The sequence below is a fragment of the Oryctolagus cuniculus genome, chromosome 6 (assembly GCF_051225735.1).
Source record: "Oryctolagus cuniculus isolate XC-2025 breed Fujian yellow rabbit chromosome 6, ASM5122573v1, whole genome shotgun sequence".
Taxonomy (NCBI): Eukaryota; Metazoa; Chordata; class Mammalia; order Lagomorpha; family Leporidae; genus Oryctolagus; species Oryctolagus cuniculus.
The window spans coordinates 141,430,834-141,458,733 of record NC_142872.1 but is presented as its reverse complement, the minus strand read 5'-3'; the positions used below and the strand labels follow the sequence as shown (position 1 = coordinate 141,458,733).

Below are 27,900 nucleotides of genomic sequence, written 5' to 3'. Positions count from 1 at the left end.
AAAACTGTTGGAAATTAGCTGAATACTGCTTTAAAAGTATAATTTCCTCACTTGTCTTTTGTGCTTCACCTACAAACGTATGGAAAGCAACCATATAAAAAAGCTGGTAATTTTATAATATTTATGATATAATTGGCAATGTTTTTTCTTCAGAATGGAGGCTTGGCACTAAAATTGAGTCAATAAAATTCAGAAAGGGGAAGCCATTGTAATCCATAAGTCGTACTTTGGAAATTTATATTCATTAAATAAAAGTTAAAAAAAAATTCAGAAAGGAAAAAAAAGATATGGCCGATAAGCATATTAATTAAGTTACTACCTCCTCTTTCAGGGAAAATGAATATAAATTTGAAAAGAATGAAATTTTATTTTTATGACATGGCATAGACATATGCTAGTGAGTACGTTGATTATATAAATTATTATATCTTTTGTAGCTGTATTTGACAACATACAGCAGAACATTAAATCAGCATACGTTGATAAAAATCCAGCAGGCCCACTTCTAGTAATTTAGTCAAAAGAAATATCAAGCATGTGGATTTTATCTTGGTAGTTTTTGCTTTTTTTTTTTTTTTTTTTAATTTGACAGGTAGAGTTAGACAGTGAGAGAGAGAGAGAGATAGAGAGAGAAAGGTTTTCCTTCCGTTGGTTCACCCCCAAAATGGCAGCTACAGCCGGCGCTGCGCCGATCCAAAGCCAGGAGCCAGGCGCCTCCTCCTGGTCTCCCATGCGGGTGCAGGGCCCAAGGACTTGGGCCATCTTCCACTGCCTTCCCGGGCCACAGCAGAGAGCTGGCCTGGAAGAGGAGCCACCTGGACAGAATCCAGTATCCATATGGGATGCCAGCGCCGCAGGCGGAGGGTTAGCCAAGTGAGCCACAGTGCCAGTCCCATCTTGGTAGTTTTTGCAAGAGAAGGAAGAGATGATTGAAAGGGAGAAAGCTGAGAAGTAATTGAAACGTGATAACATACTTTTCCTGAATATATGCTGTTATTACCATGATTCATATAACTATACACATATGAAAAATGGTAACTAAGATCAGTAGGCCTTTATTGTCATGTTAAATTAAAACAAGAACGTAGGGGCCAACACTGTAGCGTAGTGGATAAAGCCGCCGCCGCCTGCATGCCAGCATCCTATATGGGTGCCTGATAAGTCTCGGCTGCTCCACTTCCGATCCAGCTCTCTGCTATGGCCTGGGAAGGCAGTAGAGGATGGTCCAAATCCTTGGGCCCCTGCACCTGTGTGGGAGTCCCAGAAGAAGCTCCTGGCTTCAGAACTGTCCAGCTCCAGACATGGCAGCAATTTAGGGAGTAATGCAGCAGGTGGAGGACTCCTCTTCCTCTCTCTCTCTTACTCTCTGCCTCTGCATATCTGTAACTCTGCCTTTCAAATAAATAAATAAACAAAATCTTAAAAAATAAATAAAAAATATAAAACAAGAGTATAGATTGAGGAAACAGTCTGTATAGTCAGATCCTATTGCCTTTTTTAAGTGTACACTGTATGATATTGGGGATCAAAGATACAGAAATGAAAAGGAGAGACCATGTTTTAATGGAACTTATTACTGTGTAACTCTAAGCCCAAGGAACTGAAAGTGATTATTTTACACCCAAAAGACATGACTTGGTCCCGAGATTATGAATCTAAACTGGAGAACCATCAACGTATCTACCACATTCATTTGGGTTAGAATGGGAAGTTTGTCTCTGTGACTTTGCAGTTCAGTGGGCTGTTGGAGCTTTTAGTCAGCTGTGAAAGTAGAAGAATAATAGTCGAAACGCCTCCAAAATCCGCTCTTAGAAGGCATAGTTACAGGGAACAGTTCTAGACGTCTATGGGCCTCTGCAGGGTATGAAGAACCCTACCATCCAAAGCTGATGGGGCATCCGCCACTTGACTGTTACAAGGAGATGTTTGTACCCTCCGGTACATGTCTATTTTGTGCTCACAAAGTATGTTTCTTAATGTTCTGGTCATTTTGTGTCTATGAGATATTTGTTTACTATTAAGTGTACTTTTCCTTTGAGTTTCATGCCTTCTCACATACTACCTTTTCCCATACTGTCACATAGAAGTGGTAGATAAAGTACTGGTTTTTCTTCTCAGTCACAGTTCTTCCTTAATCCTTTCTGATATTTTTATACTTTTTAACCTGTGAGAGGAAATAGATTCTGGGATACTGTTCTAACTAACCTTGGACTTTTACTATGTTTCTGAAATGGAGACTATACAATGTAGGATAAATTTCTGATATGATTTTTTTGATAATAACTATCATTGTGTTTTTGAGAAAAGCAGACATGTGGAGGAATTACTGTGTTTGCAATGTGCTTATTAGATAGAGAATGGGTAAGCATGTAAGTATGTTAAGCATTTTTTAACTTTATTTTGAGGGCATTTTCAGGACTGGAAGGTAATAGTCTTGTTAAACCTTTGGATGGAAATCAAAGGTTGTGTAATTTGTGTCTCCCAGTATTTTTATGGTTTCGTCTTTTGTTTTATAGTTTTGTCTTGATCGTGTTGGTCCTTTTGAAACTCAAACATTTATAAGAATTCATAATTTTGTGCAAATATTGAGGACCTAAAATTGCTAAGTCTGTGTAAAGCGAGAGCTTCTTGCTGGTTAGGCAGAAATCAAATTTCCGCCTAGCTGTTCCTTGCATTTTCAATTAGAATTACTTGTTAGTTACAATGTGATTTTCTTCAAAAATAGATGCTCTGAGGGAAAAGAGGAGCCACGCACTCTGTGCTGAATGGAAGGTTGATTAGTTGGCCAAACTTCAGGAGCAAGAGCCTGCCATGCTTCCTAGGGAAATAATTCCTACTTGGATATTTTATTGTGCTAATTACTAGTCCCAATTTGAGCTCAATATTGCCAGCAATTGTTTTACGGTTTCTTGTGAATCAGATTCAACATTCTGTGCATATTTCCCTTGAGCTTAAATAAATTAAAAAAATGTTTTCCTGTACACTTTTTTTGTGCTAAAGCATGTTTTCTATTTAAAAATCTACAACTTTGTTGTATCATTTGTTTTGTTTTGTTTTATTGTTTACTCCCCATGCCTCAACTTTGTCTAACTCTTGAACTAGAGTCTGTCATTGATGATAAGTGTGGAAAAGGTGGTGGAGGTAGAACTCCAGCCTGAGAGTGAAACAGGTGAATAATTTGGGATAGTAATTGATAATGTAAGCATCACATAGAATATCTTCAGTGTGTTTTTCTTGTAGGGTACATTCCTAGCATTAAATTACAATTGTTGAGATAACAGTACTAAGTTGTGTGTCTGTGGCTTGATTATATAATTTTGTTATTCTCAGCTTAATAGTCTTCCAATATGAGTAAACTTGGAATAACAGAATCTTGGAATAATACTCCCTTTAAAAATACATATTCACCATATGGCCATGCATTTTATTTGGACTGAAGTGCTTTCTTTTCAATTTTTCTGAACCTTAGTAACAGGCTTCTGTTTTTGTGCAGTAAATTAAAGGTGCTTATGCAGTATGACAGTTCCTAAGAATTTACAAGTGGCACCAACTAATTGTAAAAGCAAAGTAATCCAGGTTTTACAAGGAAGAGAAATATGAAGGAAGTGATGTGTGTGTATGTGTGTGTGTGTATAATTCTGTTTGTTTTTAGAAATATATATTACTGTAATACGAAAATGTATAATAAAACTATCTCCAATCTTCCCTAGAAGTTATTCATCTCTTTGCTAACTTTATAACCAGCACATGACTAAATTTGTGTTTTATGACAAAAAAAGTTCATAAAATAATGTCTGTTCTTATGGCACTCTTTTCAATACCATTTATGCATTTTTTATGAAGCTGGTTTTTCACTTCATCCTCTGGTTTATGCACTTAGAGTTTAAGAAGTTCTGCAGTAAAAGTTATTCTCCTTAGCTTTCCATATTTTAGTTTGGGAAGAAAGCAAGTTCATTCTACACTTAATTTTAATTTCTTTTTTATTCTGGGAAGCCATTATTCTTTTTTTCTTCATGACCAGAGAAGCCTTTGGCATCATGGTCTGCTGCTTTTATAACCTCTGGGCAAATAGAGTATTTATCTCTCCAGTCTTTTAAGTAGAGCACTAAATCCACATGCATGGCTTTCAAAAATACTCTCCCACCCCCGTCCCTCTCCCTTTCCTTTTCAACTGAAAATTTGTTTAAACGTAGATGGGTAACAAAAAACCTTTCTCTCAGTATTTCAATAATTGTAATTTAAATATTTATTTGAGAGGCAGAGAGAGAGAAGGAGAGAAGGAGAGAGGTAGGTAGGGAGGGAGGGAAGGAGGGAGGGCGGGCGAGCAAGCGAGCCTATACTCTGGCTCAATACCCTCATGCCACAACAGCCAGGTCAGGGACTTCCAGAAGCCAAGGGTCAGAAACTCAGTCCAGGTTCCCAGTGTGAGTGGCAGTGACCCAGGTTCTTGGTCCATCGTCTGCTGCCTGTCAGGGTGTATATCAGCAGGAAGCTGGAAGGAGGCAGGAGCCAGAACTGGAACCCAGACACTCTGATACGGGATGTGATTTAGTTGCTGATTACTTTTCCATACCATGGTACAGTACTCATTTCTGTTCCCAGTTCACTTACTAATAGGACAATAATCTGGTCTCTCTTCTCACTGATAATAGAGCAAGAGAAAAATGCAAGCTACAGTCTGAGAGAGGAGAGGTACACAAGTCAGTTCTAACAGCCTCACTTACTTTAAAGAGCTTTTATTTAGTGCTATGAATTTTCCTCCTCTAGACATTCTTCCCTTTACCTTTTCCCCCCATCCATTCATCCCAGAGGATGCTGTCATAGTCTCAGAGGATTTATTTATGCTATCAAATAAAGTTAAGTAACAGACCTTCTGAGGTTCTGTCATTATGATTATATTGTGACTGAAATAAACTATAGGCTCTGAAAAGATTTCTGTACATTTTGTGAATTACTTCTGAGAAGTTTGAGAAACGAGGAGTTTTATTTTCTTTCCCTCTTTAAGAGTTATTTTATTTATTTGAAAGGCAGAATTATAAAGAAAGAGAGAGAGAGGTATATAGAGAAAGATCTTCCATCCACTGATTTACTCCCCAAATGGCTGCAACAGCCAGGCCTGGGCCAAGCTGAAGCCAGGAGCTTGTAGGCCTCCCAAGTGGGTGCAGGGGCCTAAGGACTTGGGTCATCTTCTGCTGCCCTCTTAGGTGCATTAGCAGGGAGCTGGATCAGAAGTGGAACAGCCAGGACTTGAACCTGTGCCCACATGGGATGCTGGCATTGCAGGTGGTGCCTTAACCCATTACACCACAATGCTGGCCCCTTCTTTCCCTTTTTAAGGTGGGAAGGAGATTATATTTATTTCCCCAAGGCTATCAGAATTTTTATAGTAATTTTAGCAAAAATCATGTCATATTTAAAACTTCACAATCCAGTGTGACCAATTGGCAGTAAATATCACGGAGAACTGATTGACAGCACACCATATAACCAAGTCATCAAAACAATATCATTTGTTTAAAAACAAACAGGGAAAGAAATGACTCATTTCTGTGCATGACTCACAAGTATCACAAAAGGGAACATCCCCTGCATTCTATGGTTATACAATTTATAGTACAGAGGATTTCATCTAAGCCCAGAGTCGTCCTTTATTGTTAGGACTTGCCACTCATGACATGAATGGTTTTGAAATTCTCCTAGCAGAAAGTTTGTCTTCTTTGTCTCACTCAGACTTGTTCCTCGTGCTGATAATCAAAATAATTGCTTGGTGCATAAAGCTGGGAACATGCAGCCTATTGCAGACCACTGTTCTATATATTAATGCAACGTCCATGAACCACACATAGCATATACTCTCCCATTTGTACTGAGAATGCCATGATTTTTATGGTTGTTGCTGTACAGCTAGAATAATAGGAAACAGTGTCATAAAATAGTAATTAATATACTTCAGACGTAAGCTGTTTTATTAGCTAGATGCTAATTAAGGATGATAGACGGCAGTGATTGAAATAAGCATAAACCATTTGGTCAACAACAGTGGAAGGTCAGCTATCATCTCAAATGCTTTAATTAAGGATGCTTTGCTTTTTGCTTTTTCTTCCCAACTCTTCTAAATATATGAAGAGACACAAGAGAAAAAAAATCCATGGTCACCACAGGGAAACGTTAAGTAGAACAAAGCTGTGTATATGGTGAGGATGAGATGGATATGAATGAAAATGTTGGTGAAGCTGACTCCCAGTGAAGTTGCATCATGCTCTCTGGAGAAATACACTAGTGTTTTCTGAGTCCCTAGACTTTGGCTGAAATCAGCCTTATCTGCATATGAGACTTGTGTTCATCACAGGAGCAGAACATCATATTGTGCTTCCACAAACTCTTCGTGTCTGGAAAATAAGCTCTGAAAAGTTTGAAGCTGAGATCAAGGTCAACTACATGTAAATGATGCTTAATATCTCCGAAATCATTAAAATAGAATATGGAAGGAACTTCCTCAAAGCAGAGCAATAAAATCTAACGCATTTTCATATCTCGTAGCATGGACATTAGGAGTCATAGATTTGTTACTTATTCACATTAATTTGGCATTTGTGTCTTACCCTGTTGGTTACATTTTGTTTTGCTTTAATGCTATATACTGCTATCATTGTGTTTAATAGGATGTTCTTCTATGTTAGTGGATAATGTTAAAATATCTTCAGTGACTGGCCTTTGGTAAAACTGTATGAGCCAGACAAACTCGGAATTTCTTTCTTTAAACCAAACTAATGTCTGGTTGTAATAACATACAAGTACATGTCATTCTGTCTTCTTATAAATATAACTAATTTGCAAATTGTAATTTGGCAACACTCTCATGGAATTGTATGCCAACATATATAATTATATTCCTAATATATAAGAACATGCAGGGAAATGTTTTTAAAAATGGAACACAGGCCGGCGCCGCAGCTCAATAGGCTAATCCTCAGCCTAGCGGCGCCAGCACACCAGGTTCTAGTCCCGGTCGGGGCGCTGGATTCTGTCCCGGTTGCCCTTCTTCCAGGCCAGCTCTCTGCTGTGGCCAGGGAGTGCAGTGAAGGATGGCCCAAGTGCTTGGGCCCTGCACCCCATGGGAGACCAGGAGAAGCACCTGGCTCCGGCCTTCAGATCAGCGCGGTGCACCGGCTGCAGCGCACTGGCCGAGGTGGCCAATGGAGGGTGAACTAACGGCAAAAGAAGCCCTTTCTCTCTGTCTCTCTCTCTCTCTCACTGTCCACTCTGCCTGTAAAAAAAAAAATGGAACACAAAAATAATTAACAAATTCTGTATTTTCAATTTTGGACAGTTATCAGATATTTCTTAGAATTATTTTGATTGTACATTGTATTATTTTTCATTTTAGTCCCAGGATGGAAAGGACATAGAGCTTGAAGGAAGTCTGATTTCAAATCAGTGCTCCGTAGAAGGTTCCCTGCTAAGAATACAAATGCGAATAATACTTCTAGAAAAATTAAAGTAATAGAACATTAATGAGAAGTCCTTAGGATATTCTGGAAGTTAGTATTCCTTGTGACTACATAAGCCAAAAGTAAAGAGACAATGCCTTTTAAAATCATGTGCTTGTTGCCCAACCATAGATATATTCAAGTTATCAAAGACCAAAGCATGTGCAAGGCTAGACGTGGAAATAGTCAGTCTGGTTTTAGTAATGGCCTTAAATGAATTTAATTGAGAGATTTATATTTCCAGAACCTTTCAAAGGAATTGAACTAAATCTATAGCCAGTGGGTAGCATTGATGTGGTTCATTATATTTTTTTTTTCCTTTTTAACCTGAGAATAACCCATTGATATTCTTTGGAAGACAAGTGATAATATGATTGTGGCTGTATTCATTTGGGCATTATGGGCAAAGCCAAAGCTAGAAAAAATTTTTCCCTCATTTAGCCAATTTACTGAAGACAACACCAGACACTGTCTTCTTAGCACCAGTTAATGACCTTCTCGTTAATTTGTAACTTGCACAATATCTGTTCATGCTACTGCTGCCAAACATATTACAGATCAAGGGGCCTGTTATGCAACTGTGAATAAGAATCTTGGGCCACTTCACACTGTTTCATCTTGTCAATTGGGAGTTTTGTTTGGTTCTGTGTATGTGTGTGTGTGTGAGAGAGAGAGAGAAAGAGAGAGAGGGAGAAAACTAGTCTCATGACTTTCTAGCAAAAAAGCAAAGAGCTATGTTTTCCCTTTTTCGAAGTCTGTCATGGCTTCTATGGTATCCAGTTGTTCCCCATTTTTTGGGGAAAACCATCAGTATGATACACACTTCACTGCTACTTCTAAACGTGATGTGCTGCTAAAGTAGCCACTCTGTTTCAGTTTAGTTGTGCTGTTGGAAAGTATAACTGTTTTTTTTTTTTTTTCAAAATCATTTGTATTTGGCATTGGCAGAGGTTGCTTGTTAGTTATTGGAGGGTATCTCCAACCTGAAAATTGTCCTTCACTCAGACACAGTACCCACACAGTTAACATGTGACTCACGAAAGGCTGGAAACTGCATACTTTTTCCATCCTATCCTACCCTTTTGTATCTCCGCTAATACTTTACTCTGGGAATTAATTTATATCAATTCTCATGCATAGGTACTATTCGTCTGTTCATGTATGCAAGAGAAATTTTTTTTATTCCTAAGCATTTCTTCCTCCTAAAATCCTGGATTAGATTAAGCAAATATCTCGTTTATGTAAATAAACTGTTTAATTAAGCAGAGTTGGTAACGATGTCAGAAACAATAAAATGGATGATTTGTCAGAAATAAACTGCAGGGCATCTGATCCTTTGAAGATAATTGAAAGTCAACTCTTTAAAAAAATGATGAATTGAAAAAATCTATACATGGATCTTGATGAATTACAGTTTCATAAATTACTGTGCCATTAGTAGTTTGGAAATTTGAACTCAGAAATAAAATCTGTGTTCTAGATTGTCACTCCCCATCAGGGAACGTTCTATAGCAAGGGTGAGTGGAATCTTCATGGGGAATTTCCATAGATGCAAACATTCTAGAAAACGTCAGCTCTAGATGACAGTGCCTCAGACATTCTCCTGTAGCTGGACATCAAGTGGCTACACTGGGGTAACATCTTTTGTGCCCAAGGTTACAGAGGTCTTCTGACAGTCAAAGGAAGAAATTCGGTTCTGATCAACTTGGAGAAGGAGGAAATAAAAAAACTGTAACACTCTTCACATAGGGGAGAAGTTTCAGGTGCACTAGGATGTGGGGTTGTTTACACAGTGAAGTAAGAACAGTGATAAGAAATAATGTATTGAAGGCCAGTTTCTGCATGTCACTCTCATTTCCCATAATGATGTTATAGCTTGCCAGAGATCACATTGTATTTTATCCTCTTTCATATCTGTTAACGTCATTTCCAACAGTATATTTCTAGTCTTTTCTTTTTTTTTTTTTTTCAAATTTTTCTTGCTGTCTGTCTTGGCTCAAACACTCACATATCAACATCTAGAAAACCAGATAGGTAGAAGTTCAGACCAAATGCAATCCATTTGTGTATGAAAGACAAATTAGAAGTACTGATTTATTTTTAACAGAATGCCAAATGTCTTTTTTGGAGAGCTTTTTGCCTTCTCACCTCTGTACTTGGGCTTTCCTTCCAGCCCTGCTGACATGGGGCAGATTTTGCCATATCTGGTTCCATCACCACTTTGCCTACCACATGCAATAGCTTCTTTTTTAAAAAAGAAAGAAAAAAAGGACATTGTCTCTCTGTATGAGGGAGTCAACTCACTTTCAATGTGATTTTTCATTTTTGTAACTTTTCCAAAGTTTAACTAAATCAGTTCTGCTTGCTTCCTTTATGTAAATGATTTTTTTTTTTTTTTGAGAAATAAGAACCTGTTATGGGAATACCATTCAGAATTTCATTTAAAAAATTGAGTCTTGACTTCAAATACCTGTCTGTGGTGAGGTCTTCCTAACTAGTCCAGTATAAGATTACAATGAGAAAATTATTTGTATCAGTTATAAGGGTATGCCTATTAAAGTAGTGGGTAATTTCAGAGGAATTCTCTAGAGATGAACTCTTTCTTTATGCCATAAAGGAGCAATGTAACATAATGCAAATCAAACTACCATTACAAAAAGGAAATTAAAGTTGGAAGAATCTGTCAAAATATTATGAAAGTTGAGGAATTAAAGTTTATGACTTTATTTTTATAATTTGCAAAGAAATGCCTCTGGGTATTTGTAAAATGGGAGGGAAATGAAAAGAGCAGTCACTACTGAAGAGTGTGTGTTTGTGTGTGTGTGTGTGTGGAGAGAGAATTCAGCTGCCTGCCCCTCCTCTTCTCTTTCATTCTGCTCCCTCCTTTCCCTGATGATATTTTTATCTACAGATTCTGGATCCATAGGCAGTATCTGTCTTTAGGGCCCTGTGATTTCTGCTATTTCCTAGGACATAAGCTCTTTGGCATACGAATTGTTCCTCACGTTGAAACTAGACCACATTTCATTCAAAGCCTTTCATGCCTTCGTTAAAGAACTACTCTTTAGAAATATTCTTAAACTCTCCAGACAGTTAGGGAAAGGAAATAAAATCTCTCGCCTTTATTATGTTTGTCAACAGTTTCCTTTTCCAAATTTTACTATGACAGAGTTGCATTACAGAATTGGTTTTTCTTAAACCTTTCAAATTATTAACTCCATTTTCTTTTTAAAAATAATGAAATCAGTGTTTTCATTTAGTATTTGTTTGCGTTGCCTGTGAAATTGCAGAAGTCTGAATAAATTCATGAAAAATATTTTTAAGTTGAGCAGAAATTCGTTTAGCCACCACTTTGTCTCTGTTCCATGTTCGTTACTGAAGTCACATTGTAATTTATAAATCATAGTTAAAATATTGAGGAAATGACAGAGTTTATGATTTGAGCGGTTTGTGAGCCCTAAATTGAAGTCAAATGCATAACCAGAGTTTATGCCACTGTCGTTATAATCACCTGGTTGTCTAGGATGACTCTGGGATCTCCAGACAATAATGCATCTCTATTCTTGAGTGCAGTAAGCTTCTCAATGTTTGGGATTTGAAAATACACATTTAATTCTAAACTTCACTGTAGAGTTCAGTAACTAATTTTTTTAAGGTAATAACAGGACTTTAATATGTGTGGGCCTTGGTAATCCAAAAAGAAAATGAGCCCAAAGCTTCTATGTCCTACTCAGTCCTCAGATATGGCATTGAAAGGTCATCCATTTCCAAAGAAATAAGTCTGCTCTTGAATAACGTTGCAGCCATTCGTTTCGTTTTTGGGTGTTTAGACTTAATAATAGTACCTAGGATAGTTTATCTGTTTAATGGGTAGGTCAGTGGATATACTTAAGAGATTATTATATATCAACGCATCTATATGGAAAAAACAGACTTTCTTTTAATAAGTGCAAAGCTTGAAAATTCCAAGTACTTAGAACTCAGAAACTGTCCTGTTTTCAAGTGCTCCAGAATTGCATTTAGCAAGCTGAAGAGGTACGTTGCTTTGTATTGCCCAAGGCAGAAAAAGCTAAATCTCCTCTACAGCTTTATGTTAAAAATGTTAATAATATGTTTCAGCACATATTTCGATGCTGAAGCTATGCTGAATTGATTTCCAAAAGCATTTAGAGATTCCCTTTAAAGTCTGGAAAAATGCCTTTTGAAGTATTAGGCTGATTCACCAACAAAACATAGCAATTATAATATAACACATTGTAAAGATTTTTGATTTTCCATTGTGTTCTTTTAGTTTTTGATAGCTAAGTATTTTAAAAGTCTAAAGTGAAATTGAAAAGTTCTTATGAAAAGAAATCCGTTGTTACAAAGTCGAGGGTGTAGAGAATCATTGCACATAGCTTTTTGATAAACAGTCTAAATTGTGCTTCAAAGGACAGATGTGGCTTTAATAATCTGAAACATTTGCATTTTCAGATTAAACTTTGCTTGATTGCCTTGTACTTGATATGTATACTTAAATCTATATGTTAAATGTTATACTTTGATATAGCACATCTTGTTTGACTTTGTTCCTATGATCTGACAAGCTTCATTATATAATAAACTAGTTTAAATAAATCTTAAAGACATAAAAGTGTTCCTGACAGTAAGAAAAAATTTAAAGCATACAAATGATATATCGGTTAGATGTTCCAGAGAGAGTCAAAGTTTTTTCATTCAAATCTTTGAACATGTGTTTTGAATAAAGCTGTAAGGCATTTTCCAGTAACCAGTGTTGTATTACAAAAATGAGTAAAGTAAAACAAAAGGAAAACATGTTTCAACATTTTATTCAGTATTGTCACATATTGTTGCACATTTCCTGCTGGAAGTGAATGTGACATTTGTAATTCAAGTTTTTCAAACTAACCTTTTATATTAAATAAAAAAGTATCTAAAATATTGTGCCCTGGTGAGATATGTACAACTAAGAAACTACTCTGTCAGAGGTTCAGACGGGCTCCTAGTAGTTTTTGAGTTCCATTATCTTGTACCTCTGATGTAAATACATCATTATAGATTTTTAAAAAAATTTTTGTACTGAATTCTATCAGTAATAAACAGTTGATAAACAGGTTACAGCGGAGCATTTGTATAAAGTCAAAATTGGCAACTAATATCACAATAGTTACATTGATTGCTGATGGAAAAATTAATAGTTTGATACAACAAGAAGCAAGTTTACTTAAAAGTAGAAAAACCTATGCTCTAGTACTAGGCTTTTCTGTCTTGCTGATTGTAAATTAATGAGTTAGCTGACTCTGCAGTGCAAAAAATATATTAAGACAGTTATTTGGTTACTTTGCTTTTCATAATAAACAGCTTCCAGGCGCTAACTACATAGAATTAAGGCGAACCACTGAGCATGTGCAAGCAATTTCAATATTCAAAGTGCCAGATTGGGGAGAGAGGTACTTAACATTAAGCTATAAACCAGAAGTTTATAGAAAGATGGATATGATTTATTTCAGTGTTACATTTGTTTTATTATATTACATATTTTATTTAAAAACTAGCTTTGAAGCAAAATCTAAAACATGTACTTTAATAAGTTCTCAGTAAAACATTATGCTTTTACCCAAGGAAAGGAACTTTTCTCTGAACTCAGAAAAACTGAAATGTAATATTGAACCTCAAGACATTTTCTCTTATGATATATTTAATAAATTGCTTTAAATATTAGAATTATTTTAAAATTATAAAATTTTTGAATAATTCAGAGCCTGACAACCATAAAGCACCTTTAGCAAACTACTCCTTTAGGTAAGCAGTTAGTTTCTCTAGTGAGGATTTCCAGGTTGACCTGCAGGGAGACAGATAATTTGGTTTCATGCACTGAGTGTGATGAGCAGCTGGCCAGACTCCCTTGCATCCCTCTATGAGGTCCTCAGATCTGACCTCTGAGGTTAGGAGTATTTACGTGAATTCCATCATTGTTGTGTCTAGGAATTTAGACAGAATTTATGAGGAGGGTAGTGAAACACATTGCATTGCGTTGCATTCTTCCTCTGAAGATAAGAGTTAAATTTCTCAGAAAACAATGAACAGTTCTTTTCCTTGATTTTTAAGCTGGTTGTCTCAAATTTAATTTTTATGTACAGCCTCTGTTTTGACGAGCTTATGTTCTGTACATGTGAGAGAAAGTGTTGTTGTCAAATAGGTTTCTAACCTTAACTTTGTGTCACACGGCTGCCACGAGCCTTTCCGACCTTTACCAATTTGTGAGAGTGCTCAGCGAATGCATCTCAGAGCCAAGTGCAGTGCTCATGCTTGAACACATTTGCTCAGATGTTGCAGCTTTCCCCAAGTTGTGCTACACAAGAGGTTTCGTCCCATCCCACAGCAGCATAAAGAAGAGCGAGCCAGGTGTTACTGCCTTTATTTCCCAATTTAGGAAGTGAAGGCCCGGAGTGATTCAAATTCTTGTGGTACCAAAGAGGGTTCAGGTATTTGGGCAAATTTGGGTACCATCTTGCGTTCAATGTAAGATTCTTTGTCAGTGTCCCTTCTGGATTTATCATGCTGCATCCCTGTGCCTCTCTCACTGACTGGGTGTTCGGCAGATGCTCAAGGCATGCACCAAATGAATGAACCAAGGACTCAAAACACTGTTGACTGACCTTAATCTTTTTTTTTAAAGATTTATTTATTTATTTGAAAGTCAGAGTTATACAGAGAGAGGATAGGCAGAGAGAAAGAGGTCTTCCATCCGATGGTTCACTCCCCAGTTGGCCGCAATGGCCAGAGCTGAGCTAATCTGAAGCTAGGAGACAGGAGCTTCTTCTGGGTCTCCCACGTGGGCTCAGGGGCCCAAGGACTTGGACCATCTTCTACTGCTTTCCCAGGCCATAGCAGAGAGCTGGATGGGAAGTAGAGTAGCTGGGTCTCGAACCAGCGCCCATATGGGATGCTGGTGCCTCAGGTCAGGGCGTTAACCTGCTGGGCCACAGCTCTGGCCCCTGGCCTTAATCTTTTAAAATCCACTCTTTAGAACCACTACAAATCAGAGTCCTAGTGATTAGGAGACTCCAAAAGTGTGCTTCCAAAAGTTGTATGCCTCTGAATAGATTTCTGCAGATGATGAAAAGGAAATAACTCTCCCATTTAATAATTTTGCTTGTGAACCCAGAATCGAATAGAAGTTAATATTTATTGTGCATCCACTATGTGCCTGATACTCTTGGAAGCATGTTGCATGCAAGAATTCACTTAATCTGCAGAACTCTGTGAGACAGATACCACTGTCATCTCCACTATATAGATTAGAAGAATGATGTATGGAGGAGGCTAACGAACCTGCCCGAGGTCACAAAACAGCAACAATGGGTCCAAGCCCCAGCTAGTAACTGCTACATTATATTGTCCTTTGCTACACTATAAATTCTAAGTCTGTTGGTTTAAGCCATCCTGTGAAGGGGCAATGACTGGTCACAATGACTTTTCTGCCCCAGTAGATTGATGGATTGCTTACAAAGATCCTACATGGGCACTGGAGTTGCTTGGGAACTGTCTTGTTCCTTGGGAGTTGTTATCAGGCAGGGCATTGTTGAGACTTTGAGAGTGAGATCGTATTTCCTCAGATAGCCTCATTATGAATTTTTTTCACTTCAGCCCATGGCTTTGCTCTTTTGGCACAGGAAAGGTACACATTCACTTTGGATAGAGGTCACCTCTTAGAAAAGAGGAAGAAAAGAGGAAAAGTATAGAATACAGGTAAACAGGTGACTTCTACCCCATTGGTACTAGATTTGCCTTATTTGCATTTCTGTTGTTTGTATTAAGGTTACAGTTTGTTAGACTTTTTTCATTGTGTCATTTTTATCTTTTTGTGTACAAAATAATTCCCAATTTTAAAATTAAGGAAAATAAAATGAATCTGAACTTATGCAATTAAGAAGCATTTTGTGACCCTGGAACTAATGGGTTCAAGAATAAAGGATGTGTAGGCAGCTTTTGACTGTAGCCTGAAACAAACATTCTTATTTTTATTCCTTTTACTGAAGTTTGTTGAAATGAATTATTGGGACCGGCACTGTGGCACAGTGGGTTAAAGCCGTGGCTTGCAATGCTGGCATCCTATATGGGCAACAGTTCAAGTCCTGCCTGTTCCACTTCTGAGCGGGCTCCCTGCTAATGTACCTGTGAAAGCAGTGCAAGATGACTGAAGTCCTTAGACCCTTGTACCACATGGGGAACCCAGAGGAAGTTCCTGGCTCCTGGCTTTGGCCTGGCCTAGCACCAGTCATTGCAGCCATTTAGGGAGTGAACCAGTAGATGCAAGATCTCTCTATCTCTCTTTCTCTCTCTCTCTCTGTAACTCTTTGAAATAAATGAGTAAATCTTTATTTACAAAAAAAAAAAAGATTGAGTTGCTGAAAATGGATTTTAGAGGGACACCTTCATAATTTTTTTAAACTCAAAATTAGGCCCTTAGAGACCAAGTAGATTGACAAAATCTTAGTCATAGAAACATTAATTGATTTGAGAGATGCTACAAAGACAGTTGGTTCAGATGTTCATTAGTTCAAGAAACCTTTATAGAATGCCTGCCTTGGGGAAGGAAACTTAGTTGTTGGGGACACAAAAGTGAACAAAACAGTGTCCACCAGGGATTTGTGGTCTTTCTAGAGAAGACATTTGGGTAAACGTATGATTATAATACAAACTGTTGATCACCCTAGCAAAGGTGTAATTAGTGGTCAGTCTGTCTATGTAGCTGTCTAGCTGTCTACTTATTATCTATCCATCATCTCTGTCTGAAATCTCCATCACCTGCCTACTTATCTATGTGTGTACCAACCTTTCTATAATGTTGATCTCTCTCATTTCTGTCTATCCATAACAGATATAACACATTTAGCACATTATCTGTTACATAGAGAGTTTCTAGTACATCAAATTTATATAATAACTATTACTACCTATAATTCCCAGATTTTTTTAAACATGCAGAGAGGATTCTGCCAGGACTGCTTGTTCATCCTTGTCTCTCTTACATCTGTGGGACTGTAACCTTCCTCAAAGCTCTCAGGCAAAACTGCTCATCTGTGTACCATTGAGGGGCCACGTAAATACCTCCATAACTACAGTTACTTGCTCATATTTTAACTATTTGTTACATAATTTGGCCTCAACTGTGAGATAACATCATTTGTATCAGATACTATCTCTTACTCATACATGTATGCCCTAGGGCGTAAGATATAGTGGATGATCAATAAATAGTTGGTTGTTGCTTCAATGACTACAACCCATAAAGCTTTCAAGAAGGAGAATTTAGTTGTCCAATCTGCTTCTTAGACTTTTCTTTGAATAAAAGTAGTTTTGAGGCTTAAAAAATTTGAATATCATGGTACTGGTTATAAGGCTTAACTCTTAAGAAAAACCTCTAAAATTTCTAGGTCACACAAATACTACTTTCAAGATGATCCCATAAACGTGATGTGAAATATCTAGTAACAAAATTATATTATTCTTGCTATAGTAAATATAATGTCTAATATATTGATTATATTGAAATAAGGAGAATATATTCATTATGCTGATAATAGATAAATATTGTAATGTTGTATAGAAAAAATACCTGATTTGAGGTTTAATTACAAACAAATTTGAAATTAGGGTCCAAATATCAACCATTAGCTGACAATATGGGCTTCTCTCTGAACCTTCAATAAGGTGTTGTGTTTTGAATAGTGATAGGTATACAGGTGTTGTGCTTGTGTGAGCTTATGTGAATATCTGTCATCTAGGTAAACTAAGATAGTCAAATTACAAAAAAGAGAAAAACATTTAATTTTCTCATGATTTTTGATTTTTTATTTATTGGGTGGGGGGCACAGAGATAGCCAGCCAGCCAGCCAGCCAAAGGGAATTCTAAGCCACACTTCTCAGATTCCCACAGCAGCCAGACCAAAGCGAAACCAGGCACCAGAAACTGAATCCTGGTCTCCCACATGGATGGCAGGGCCTTCTTGAACCATAACCTGCTGCTTCGGATGGTACACGTTAGTAGGAAGCTGGAGTCTGGAGTGGAGCGTGGCCATAAACTCGAGTACTCAATTATGGGATTCAGGCTTCCTAACTGAATTATATTGGATCAAATGCCCATACCTGGAAAACCATTTTCTCTGTTCAACATTGCTGATATAAATTTAAGCAGGTGATTATATTTCAGCATGAGCTGTTTGCATTTCATTCCTTCATTTGTCAGATATGTACTGAATACTCTGTATGTGTTTTTCGCTGTTTAGGCAATTGAGATACATCAGTATACCAAAGAGACAGGTCTGTCACTACTCAGTATATCTCTGTAAATTTAATATGAAACCTGAAAAATCCAATCATTAGTGAGTATCTGAAGTGCTTTACAAGAAATTGTTAGTGTTTCTTATACATTTTTATGTATGCATAATTTGAAATGATGTCTGTATGTGATTGGTCACCTTTTTTGGATATTCTGCATGTACTCCATTGGTGTATAGAATAAACATGGGTAACCATTTTCAATACGCTGACAACAGCCTCGCTTCAGAGACATGTGGATAACTTCAGTGGTCTGAATTTGATTATGCGCTACATATGGAAAACAATTGAAGTAGTATGCAGGGATTTCCTGGTGTAACTACATTAAAATCAATGAAAACTCTGAAAAACTAAACACCCGTACAAAATTGAGACATTCAGTTCTACTTAAAGATCACTAAATCACAGTCTAATAGTCTTTAGGGATCATCCTTTATGAACTCACTAACTTTCTCATTTAACTTTGTCATTCTACTAACGTATTATTATGGGTAAGAAAATTATCCAGTTCCCTCAACCCCTTGAGATTCTGGTTGTATCTCTATGATTTCAGAAGTGCCTCAAACTTAAGGTAAGTGGGGAGCTCTCTTAGCACTATCACCAGTTGGAGCACTGGGAAATATAAGGTGTGTGCTTCAAGCTATTCTCAAATATGAATTGCTTTAAAAAGGAAAAGTGAATTTGAACACCACCAAGACATGCAAAAAAAATTTTTTTAAATTATGAGTTAGTATCTTCAGTGAGTAAGTATCTATTTTGACCCTTAGCATTGCAATGACTTGGAATCCATTTGGGATAGCAGTTGTCAACAAATTAGTAAATTGGCTCACTGTAACATTTTAGAATGTTACCATCCTGGGGTTAAAGCCTTAGGCCAGGAAAAAGAAACCCAGATTTTGATGAAGGCACATATACGCAACGCTTTGGAGCTTTGTTTTTCCTTTATTTATAAAATTTTAAAAGAAGACCAACTAATTGTATTCATCTAAAATCGATCTGTTTTCCATTCCAAAACAAATCGCTGTGTGAACAGCGAATGGTACATTTGGAGTGGTATTCATTTTTCTACTCTGTTGTGCAATATACGTCTCCCCTTGTTTTACTCTTTAAAATTAGGGGCTGGCCTTTTAAGCCACCTGTTAATGCTGGTATCCCATATCAGAGCGCCAGTTCCAATTTGGCTACTCTGCTTCCTATCCAGCTTCCTGCTGATGTTAATGAGGAAAGTGGCAGAAGATAGCCGAAGTACCTGGGCCTCTGTCACCCATGTGGGAGGACAGGGCGGAGTCCCTTCTGGCTGGCCCAACCATGCCTGCCATGGCCATTTGTAAAGTGAACAATGAATAGGAGATAATCTATATTTCTCTCTCTCCTACTCTCCCCCCATCTCTCCACCTTTCAAATAAATAAATAAATAAATCTTTAAAAATCTTTTTTAAATCTTTAAAATTAACACAATGTAAAGTATTAAAACACTTTGTCCAGATAAACTGGCTTTTGGGTGGGTGATTACCATAAACATAGATTACTCTTTGGATTCCATTGACCGAATTTTAAGCTTTTTAGAATTCAATGTAATGATCTCTATATAGTCAAACTATATGATAACTTTCATCTCTTTTTTCTGGATGGGAATTCTTATGTCTGAAGATTAGAAGAGCTTTTACAAAATATATTTAACTCTTAGAGTGTTTTCATTTCTTTTCCTTTTTCAGAATACTGATATTCTGGCATCTTACATTGCTATCAGATTTGACTTTTTATGGTGAAGAAATAAATTTAAGTAAAGTGACAGATATTTCCAGTTTTGTCTTCCTGTGAAAACACAAGACAAATAAGGACCCAGTTCTGTGCCTTCCCCATTTAAATCAAACAGCAGAACATAGTTACTGGCCACACTGGCTCTAAGTCCTGTGTTCCAGTATATTCCTCTGAAACTGGATGCCACCCTACATGCTGCTGCCAGGCTCACTAAAAAATCATTTCTCCTGTTCTCAGTCACAGCGATTGGTTTTCTGCAGGTGTTTTGTTAATATTTAGATGAAAGTCTAGCAAAATTACCAGCTAGAATCATAGCCAATGGGAAGTAAAAGGTTTCTCATTACAGTGCATCAAACCATGTCTTTTCATATATGAGACCCATAGAGTTTCACTGAATGACCACCAGCAACTGCTTAACGGATTTGGCCTCTGTCCATTTGGGTCAACTATCACTTCAGTTGATTAGCTATAAAGACTACACTGGTGGCACCTCCTTGAATTTAGACTAAGTGCTGCTCATTTAAGAGAGACCTTGATTCAAATATACCATATACCATTTACAAAAGAGTTTTTCTGAGCAACTGAATAGTGCTTCTATTTCAGGAACACTATAAACATTCCAAGAGCACAGCCTCCTGTGAGTCATTCTGTTATCTACCAAATCATATCCCTGGGGGACCTCTGTGCCGGCTCCCCTTCCATTTCCTCACTTGCAGTCACTGGACATAGCTGTTGAAAAGGAACTGAAAGGTCACATGACCTCCTCTAGTGCCAGCATTTCTTTTGAATTGAAACCCTCTTTCTGGTCTTCTCATTGAAACTACATGCATGATCCTCTGAACCGCATAGACTTTTTTTTTAACTTCTCCAATTCATATTCCACACTTCCCACAGATGTACATGCCCAGCACACAAACAGGATATCCAACTCGACAGCCTTGCTTGTTTTCCTTATGTGAAGCAGTCTATGCAAACTCGTCCACTCCTCAGCCTTCCCCAGAGGTGTCAATCCACTTTCCTTCCAGATTCGGCCACCACTAAACTCGTCTTCCGTTGGGCAATCCAGAACATGACTAACCATGCCTGTCTTTATAAGAGTTTCAGTGTGAGCCAAACTCAATTTTAGTTTTTTTTTTTTTTTTGTCTTGGTTTTATCTTATTAACCTCTAAAATAAAACCACCTATATTTTTTAATGTGTTCTTTATTTACTGTGGATACAGACCATGAAATTTACCTATATAACTATTTTAAAGGTATGTATTTACTGCGGTAATAGACATAAAATTTACCTGTTTAAATATTTTAAATATGTTTATTTACTGTGGCAATAGACACTTACAATTTACCTATTTATTTTTTAACTATTTAAAGTGAACAATTCATGATTATTAAAGACATTCATAATGTTGTGCAACCATCGCGATTTTTTTTTTTAATTCACGAGAGAGAAACATAAAGGAGAGAGAACTTCCATCTACTAGATTCACTCTCCAGATGCCTACAGTTGTTGGGACCTGGGCCAGGCCAAAGTAAGGAGCCAGGAACTTAATCCACGTCTCCCACATGGAGGACAGGGACCCAACTATTTGAGCCATCACCTGCTGCCTCCCAGGGTCTGTGTTTGCGTAAGCTGGAATCAGGAGCTAGAGCCACAGCTGACTCCCAGGTACTCCAGTGTGGGACATGGGCATCTTTACAGCTAGAGCAAATGCCACTTTCATCTTGTAAAACTGAAAGTGCTTTCATCAAAAATAAACTCCTCTTCTCCCCTAACCCCTAGTAACCACAATTCTATTCGTTTTCTCTAAGGTACTCAATAACCTGAAAGAAGTAGAATCCTTTTTTTCTTTTTGTGACTGGCTCATTTCATTTAGGTTTATTGTTGTAGCATGTCAAAATTTCCTTCCTTTTTAAGGTTGAATAATATTGCATAGTATGCATATACCATAGTTTGCTTATCCGTTCATCTATGGATGACAAAATTACTCATATTTTAATCAGTCCAAATTAACCACTTCACCTTCTGTGCATCAGTACTGATTTTGGTGCACACAACACTTTCTGTCTTGGTGGCTCTTTTAGGACAGTGTTCTTTTATACATTGTTTCCTCTACAGCATTTACATGATGCATTTCCCCCTTCTAAGGATATAAGAAATAAATTTGTATAATTTGTTCTCTGCTCTTTCACTAACTCACAGGAAAGTTCATTGGCCTTTCAAAACACTTGTGAAATGAGCATATGACTTTGCTTATTAGTGCAATTTGGGTTGAAATGATTTTGCTATCAGAATATGGGGTACCATTTATATTACTGTGTGCTTATTAATAAATTCCCAATGTTAATAAGCCTATGTGTGTTCTTGCCTAATATTCAGAGAAAAATTCTGAATACCAGCGTAAATGAACGAGACAGCATGATAAGTTTTTAAGCTTTTTGTTCAGTTGGAAAAATGCATAGGAGAGTGAGGGCCCTATCTAAAAAAGAGAGGGAAATCTGCATTCATATCGAGCACCAGGAGCCAGCCACGTGGAGGAGCATGTAGGCTAGAAAGCATGGAGCAGGTGGCCCAAAGGCCACACACCCCAAAGGCGTGGGGCTAGCAAGGGCCCAGCACAAAAGGGAAAAGGGCCAAAAGAAAAGGGTGGGCCCACAGTATCCCACTTTTAGTCCACTTCCAAAGTGGAGTGGTTACATAGCCTGATTGGCTGGTGGGCACACAGTTGCAATCAGGTAGGGGTATGAGGTCACACAGGGGCGTGGTGAAGGTGTGGTCTTCCAGCTCACAAACCTAATCAGTTTTATCCTGTGTGCCTGTTTACAACAATTTGACTAGAACAATCTTCAAAAAATATATATTTTCATTAATTTTATATTTAATATTTTTGACATTTTCCTGGATGTTTTCTTAATAAGCATAGACCACCGGTGCCATGGCTCACTAGGCTAATCCTCTGCCTGTGGTGACGGCACTCTGGTTTCTAGTCTCGGTTGGGGTGCAGGTCCTGTCCCAGTTGCTCCTCTTCCAGTCTAGCTCTCTGCTGTGGCCCAGGAGGGAAGTGGAGGATGGCCCAGGTAGTTGGGCCTTGCACCTTCGTGGGAGACCAGGAGGAAGCACCTGGCTCCTGGCTCCAGATTGGTACAGCACGCCAGCAGTAGCAGCCATGCAGGGAGTGAGCCAACGGAAGGAAGACCTTTCTCTCTGTCTCTCTCTCTCTCTGTCTGACTCTGCCCGTCCAAAAAAAAAAAAAAAAAAAAAAAAAAAAAAAATAGCATAGACCAAAATGGCCTTAAATGGTGAGGATTTTCTTTTTCTTATATGCATGAAAAAAAAGGAGTGCCCTTGCATGTTCTTTAGTATTTTTTTGGAGGAAAGAGATAGAGGGGTCATATATTTTCTTATTGCTTTATGATTTCCTTTTACCTAAATATACCAAGAAATCTACACAATTTTCCAGTATAAAAATCTTAAGATAACCTTTACCAGAGTAAGTTGTTTGAGAAACATATTAAATCTATTTCATTTCCAAAACAGTTTTTATTCCATTGCTTAATCCCAAACTATCCATTTACTTAAATTCTGTAAAATATTATATAGAAAACATCTTAGAAGGTAAAGATATTAAGATAGTAGCTTAGTGGCTAAGACACCATTTAAATGCCCACATCCCCACATTGGAGTGCCTAGATTCAATTCCTGGCTCCAGCTCCTAACTCCAGCTTCCTACTAATACACATCCTGAAAACCAGCAGTAACAACTCAAGTAGTTGGATCCCTGCAACTTGCATTTCCTGGCTTTGACCATGGCCCAGCTGTACCATCTTGGGCATTTGGTGAATGGAATAGCATATGGGAGCACTCTCTCTCTTTGTCTTTCAAATTAATTAATAGGCATCAAGTTAACAATATCTTACAGATTTAATTGAATATTTAGAATACAATTCAAATTCTAGGAAGGAGTAAGAATTTAGGAACAAAAAAAAAAATGTCGAATCTAAGTGATCAAGCAAGAAAGGGACAATGGAGTGGGTGTTTGGTGCAGTGATTAAATTGTCCCTTAGAAGGCCTAAATCCCATATACACTGCCTGGCTCAAGTCACAGATACCCTATTTTTTTTTTTTTTTTTTTTTTTTTTTTTGACAGGCAGAGTGGATAGTGAGAGAGAGAGACAGAGAGAAAGGGAGAGAAAGGTCTTCCTTTGCCGTTGGTTCACACTCCAATGGCCGCCGTGGCCGGCGCACTGAGGCCGGCGCACCGCACTGAGCCGATGGCAGGAGCCAGGTACTTATCCTGGTCTCCCATGGGGTGCAGGGCCCAAGCACTTGGGCCATCCTCCACTGCACTCCTGGGCCACAGCAGAGAGCTGGCCTGGAAGAGGAGCAACCGGGACAGAATCTGGCACCCTGACTGGGACTAGAACCCGGTGTGCCGGCGCCGCAAGGCGGAGGATTAGCCTAGTGAGCCGTGGCGCCAGCCACAGATACCCTATTACCAATCCAGCTTCCTGCTATTGCACACCTTTGGAGACAACGGATGATGCCTGAACTATTTGGGCCTCTGCCAGCCACATGGGAAACTGAGTTCTAGGCTCCTGGCTTCAGCCAGCCTAGCCATGACTGTTGTGTGTATTTGTGGGATACACCAATAGATGGGAGATCTCTCTTTGTCTATCTGCCACTTTTTCTTTCTGTCTCTCTACCTTTCCAATAAAATGAAAATATTTTTTAAAAGAGGGGTTAAATTTCCAAAGTAATGCTGGGACACATAGAGAAGTTAAATTATATTATTCAAGGTCAAATAGGATAAAATAGAATGTATACAGTTGTTTATCATATAATACCTAATTTTTAAACTCAAAAATTTGCAATTATTTACAAAAACGCATTATCTTTATTCTAAGCCATGTAAGAAAATATTTTCTTCTTTCAGTCATATGACATAGGAAAATTCTGTCTTTGGAAGAATTCTGTCTTTGGAAGGAAAAAAAGAGCTGTATTTGAAACAGGTCATGCCCTGTTACTAGGTGTATTAAGTAGTCTCTCAGCTATGTTTCAGAATTTGGAAAATTAGTTTAGTATCGCCAATTTTGTTGTGAATGAGTCCGTTATAGTCCTGAGACATCAGATCTCTCCCCTAGCAGTTTCATTTTTACTTTATAAGTATTGTACACTCATATTACAAGATTTGAAAGCAAAATGATTTGGCTGATATAAACAGTTTGAGATCCACAGAAAAAATATAGTAATCTAGACATTACCAGACAAAATTATAGCTTCCATTATATACATGCCACCTACCAAATATTAAAAATATGAACTTCTTGTAACAAAATAGTACCTTATCCAGTAACCCAAACAAAATATCTTAGAGAGGTACACATCCTGTGTGGAATTAAACCCTGATGGTACCAGTTGTGCTACAACCTGAGATTTTACACAGTTCTCTAAATTTCTTTTGTATATTATTATAGAATTGGGCACTGAGAACATTATAACAAATATTATATCCTTTTAAGTACTGAAAAATACCATTAGATATTTTTGCATTATTTGTTAGAATTGAATTCTCAAGCCCTTTTGAAAACACAGAGGAGCTTGGGTAGCAAGTAGTATTAGCAGAGTACTTGAGAAAACAACAACTCATGAAATATCTGGAATCCCAAGGCTAACAGAGACCTTACTTCCATCTTCATCAAACCCAATAATGAATTATTATGAAAATTTAGTGGCATAGGAATGCATTTTTAAAGTATAAAGAGTTTTAAGGTACAATGTATTATGAAATGTTTGTATTATATATGTTTCACACATTATAACAAATTTTGCAAAGCAATTTCTTTTAATGTCCTTCTATTCTGTTATATAGAACTCTTGGCTAAAAGGATTCTGTGTTTCAAGAGTTTTCTATGAAGTTTATAAAAACAGCACAAAAGAATTTAACTCAGCAAGCTTCCAACCAATAGATTTAATGAAGGGTGCTACAGAATCTACAAATAATTCATTCCATCAAAATACAGTGATGATAATATCACTGTTGTCTACCTCAGATTGAGATTAATCAAACATTAGTATCTTGAGCTCTGAGGGGAAAAAAATTAACTAGTAGAGCATTCTATCATTTCACTAGTGTGAATGCTGATGAAAGAACTAGTGGTTGAAATTCTCCTGTGGAATTAAATATGTCAAAACAACTTATGCACAGTGGAGCTTATTTTGCATAAAAGCCAAAAAACTTGAAAAACTTAAAAGACAAACAGTCATAGCATGGAAGCACAGTAGTACAAGTAGAATAATTCAAAACATTGCTAGAAAACTATTTGAATTTTTTTAGGCCAGCCAATTTGAATGGTTGTATCCAGGGAGATACTCAAAATAGTGAATAACCAGCATAGAGGCACTTACCAATTCCAAACAAGACATGCTGTGTGGTACAACTCGGGCCAGTGGAAATGCACACACACACACACACACACACACTATAAAATTGTTGGGCATTTGCAAGTATAAAAGTAGTTAAGTACACCCCAATAATATATAAATTCTAGGATACCAAAGCCCAGGCAACCAAGCTGATACTAATAAACAGAATTGTGCAAAGTAATGACACAGAACAGCCTATTTCAGCTTAACTCATGTTGAGTGACCAAGTGAATACATTCTTTTGCAAGTAAAAATTAATCTCATCCTAAGGCTTTGTGTGTGTCTAATTCGGTTAGACCAAATCTATAACAACAATAAAACCACACGCACACACACAAATTACCCCTGGAGCCAGCATTGTGGCACAGAGGGTTAAACCACCACTTGAGAAGCCAGTATCCCATATCAGAGTACTGGTTTGAATCCCAGCTGCCCTACTTCCTATCCGGTTCCCTGCTAATGCATCTGGGGAGGCAGTGGCTGATGGACCAAGTGCTTGGGCCCCTGCCACCCCCATGTAGGAGACCATGATGGAGTTCTTTGCTCCTAGCTTCAGTCTGATCCAGCCTTGGCTGTTGCAGCCATTTGGGGAATGAACAAGGGATGGAAGATCTCTTTCCCTCTCTATCACTGTGATTTCCAAGTAAATAAACAAATTTTTTTAAAAAAATTATCCATATAAACAGCAATTTGTAGGTATTTTACATTCAGATTCGTCCAAATTAACTGTCTGTTTACAGTTTGGGTACTTTAAAAAAATCAACACATTTTTATAATTGACACTGCAATAGATACATGACTCTGCAGGTGTTTTGAAAACTGTGTTCATTCATTTAATTGTGTCTCTAGTGACTGTCATCCATAGAGTTAGTGTGATTTTCCCAGGATGCCAAACCAAAACTATGTTTCACATTTTGAACTAGCGTTCATCTTTATCTAAGACAAGTGATGGAGGCAGGTGTTGTGGTATAGTGGGTTAAGCACTTGTGTCCCATATTGGAGTACACTTTGAGTCAGCTACTCTACTTACAATCCAGTTTCCTGCTAATGCATCTTGGGAGGCATCAGTAGTGCTTGGTTCCTTGCCACCCCTTTGGAAGACTCAGATGGAGTTTCAGGCTCTTAGCTTTGGCCTCGAACAGCCCTGGCTGTTTTGCAGGCATTTGGGCAGAGAATCAAGAGATGAAAGATCTCTCTCTTTCTCTGTCACTCTACCTTTCAAGTAGATGAAAAATAAATAAACATTTAAATAAGGTGATGAATTGTGTGATGTCAGGTATAGGACAGGTACATCGTGATGTCTACACATGCAGAAACACACACACATGTTCATATATACACACTCACTTGAATCCAGATATTTCTATCAGCGGGATTTAGAAATGCTTTAGAATTATGGTGAGTTCTTTCCATCATCTTGGAGCCTGTGGAGGCCTGCTGGGAACAGGACTTCTAGAAGGCTGCTATGTCTGGAAGACTGTGGTGCAAGGCCATTTTTGCTGGCTATAAGCGAGGTCTCCGGAACCAAAGGGAACACACAGTGCTTCTTAAGATTGAAGGTGTTTATGCTCGGGTTGAAACTGAATTCTACTTAGGCAAGAGGTGTGCTTATGTGTACAAAGCAAAGAACAACACAGTGACTCCTGGCGGCAAACCTCACAAAACCAGAGTAATCTGGGGAAAGGTAACTTGCGCTCATGGAAACAGTGGTGTGGTTCGTGCCAAATTCCAAAGCAACCTTCCTGCGAAGGCCATTGGACACAGAATCCGTATGATGCTGAAAAAAAAAAAAAAAAAGAATTATCGTGAGAATTGTGTATGTGTGTGTGAGTATGTTTTATTAGTCAACACTAAACTGATGTGACCATATCCAGGTTTAGGCT

At 37.8% G+C, this 27,900-nt stretch overlaps 1 protein-coding gene and 1 pseudogene across 7 annotated transcripts in view; both read left to right on the top strand.

Moving 5' to 3' along the window:
• Positions 1-27,900, top strand: part of TRPS1 (transcriptional repressor GATA binding 1) — a 269,427-nt gene that overhangs the window by 194,613 nt on the left and 46,914 nt on the right. The gene's annotated exons all lie outside the window — the stretch shown is intronic.
• On the top strand, positions 942-27,900 carry LOC138849968 (large ribosomal subunit protein eL33 pseudogene; annotated as a pseudogene). Its single transcript, XR_016235888.1, has one exon. The product of XR_016235888.1 is annotated as a large ribosomal subunit protein eL33 pseudogene (transcript).